Genomic DNA, 2117 nt, shown 5'->3' with positions numbered 1-2117 from the left:
GGCCCCGCAGCCCGCCTCGGGTGGGGACCTCCGCGGGGAGAGGCGGAGCGGCAGAGGAAGGACACGGCAGCCAGGGCAGCCTGAGGCCCAGCCAGGGCTAAGGTTGGACCCGGGCTACCGAATCCCAGGGCGCTGCCCAGAGTGGCTGAGGCGGCCACAGGGGGAGAGGCAGGGGCCTGTCTTCCCAGGTGCGTGAGGAAGCCCTCTGGCCACCCACAGGCCCACCCTCTGGGACCTGGGGCTGCAGGCTGGGAGATCTTCCAGAGTCCCAGTCGTTCTGCTCTAGGTGCTGGGTAAATCCGTGCTGCTCTGGGCTGCAGGGAGCAGGCCTTGCACCTACTAAGCACCTGCTGTGTGCCCTACTCAGGTTAGGAAATGAGTGCTTCCTTGATGCCCTTCCTAGACGGGATGCCCAGGCTCCATGGCCCTGGAGACCCTGGGCTTCTCAGACAGAGGGTCAGAGACCTACTCAGCCTGCTTCTACCTCTCCCCACAATTAACCGAGACTCACTCCCCAGGGGGCTGTGTTTTCTGATAGGAGAAGAAAAAGACATGACCAAGATTTAATCTCTCCACTGTATAAAGAGCACCAGAAAATCAATGACAACAGCAAGTCGACAGTACCATCATTCATGAGTCCTCACAGACTGTTGTCCAAAGACAGGGAAATCCATTCAGACCCTTATGGAAAGACCCTTCAGGGTCACAGTCCAGCAGTTCTGTGCCAGACCCTCTGCTCTGCAGCCCCAGACAAGCTGGCTCCCCTTTCTGGTGAGTTCAGGAAGCCTGCTCCTCAGGGTGCCAGGAGCTTCTTTCTGGGAGTCAGTAGAGCACAGTTATTTGTTTTAAAACTGCTGTCAAGGGCTGGGGGTGTGGCTCAAGCGGTAGCGCGCTCGCCTGGCATGCGTGCATCCCGGGTTCGATCCTCAGCACCACATACCAACAAAGATGTTGTGTCCGCCGAAAATTAAACAATAAAAATAAATAAAAATTAAAAAAAAAAAAAAACTGCTGTCAAAGGAGAAGGAAATGAAACTGACAAAATTAGAGGCTTCAGCCCTGGCCCCTTGCTCCCTTTCTGTGTGACCTGATGAAGGAGCTTACCCTCTCTGAGCCTGTTTCCCCTTTCAGTCACACATGGAGAAAAACAGTGCCCACATCCTCCACATACCTGTCACTGCAGGTGATACTGGTCCCAGCCCCACAGGCACAGGGCTGCCAGAGGTTTTCCACGTCTCTGCCTCTGTGCTCCCCATGAGCTGGGGAAGGTGGGAGCAATGCAGACCAGGGTACCCTGGTGCTGACTGCACCATCCTCGGTCTGAGCCCTGGGGACCCTGACACACCAGACAGCCTAGAAGGCCACCAAGGTCAGCACTGAACTATGTTTATGCTCTGCAGATGACCAGGAACATGTGTGCAGCGAAGGGCACTAAGAGGTGGCCAGACCAACGACAGGTGCTGCAGCCTCCGGACACTGCCCCCAGGGCCTCCCACAGCAGCAGCCCCAGGTCCTGCAGGTGGGGGCTTTGTCCTGACCCTTGGGAGCCCCATGGGCAGCTCCTCCTACGGCTCCCTGGGTGGGCAGGCCAACAGAGGCTGCCGCTCAGGACCCTCCACACCGGGAGGCTGGTCTGCACCAAGCTCCTTAGGCATTCCACACTCACGCCCCCTGTCCCTGCTCTGTCCCCTCTGTGGCTGTCTCTCTCCTCTGTCTCTCTCTCTCTCTCTCTCTCTCTCTCTCCCCTCTCTATGTCTCTCCTGTCTCTGTCTCTCCCCTCTCTGTCTGTGTCTCTCCCGTCTCTGTCTCTCCCCTCTCTGTGTTTCTTCTTTCCTGTCTCTGTCTCTCTCCTCTCTGTCTGTGTCTCTCCTGTCTCTGTCTCCTCTCTGTGTCTCTCCCGTCTCTCTCTCCCTCTCTGTCTATGTCTCTCCTTTCTCTGTCTCTCTCCTCTCTGTCTGTGTCTCTCCTTTCTCTGTCTCTCTCCTCTCTGTCTGTGTCTCTCCTTTCTCTGTCTCTCTCCTCTCTGTGTCTCTCCCATCTCTGTATGTCTCTCTCTCTGTCTCCTCTCCTCCCTCTCTCTCTCTGTCTCTCTCTCCTCTCCTCCCTCCCTCTCTCCT

General features: G+C 56.9%; 1 long non-coding RNA gene across 1 annotated transcript; it reads left to right on the top strand.

Moving 5' to 3' along the window:
* The first annotated feature begins 6 nt into the window (after positions 1 to 6).
* Positions 7 to 1790, top strand: LOC125614614. The gene is made up of 3 exons (XR_007345187.1): positions 7 to 367; positions 539 to 771; positions 1401 to 1790. It is a non-coding gene; the product is annotated as an uncharacterized LOC125614614 (long non-coding RNA).
* The last annotated feature ends 327 nt before the right edge of the window (positions 1791 to 2117 follow it).

Source organism: Marmota marmota, unplaced genomic scaffold (genome assembly GCF_001458135.2).
Source record: "Marmota marmota marmota unplaced genomic scaffold, marMar, whole genome shotgun sequence".
In the NCBI taxonomy this organism is placed as follows: domain Eukaryota; kingdom Metazoa; phylum Chordata; class Mammalia; order Rodentia; family Sciuridae; genus Marmota; species Marmota marmota.
The sequence above is the reverse complement of the archived record's forward strand: the minus strand, read 5'-3'. Positions and strand labels throughout refer to the sequence as shown.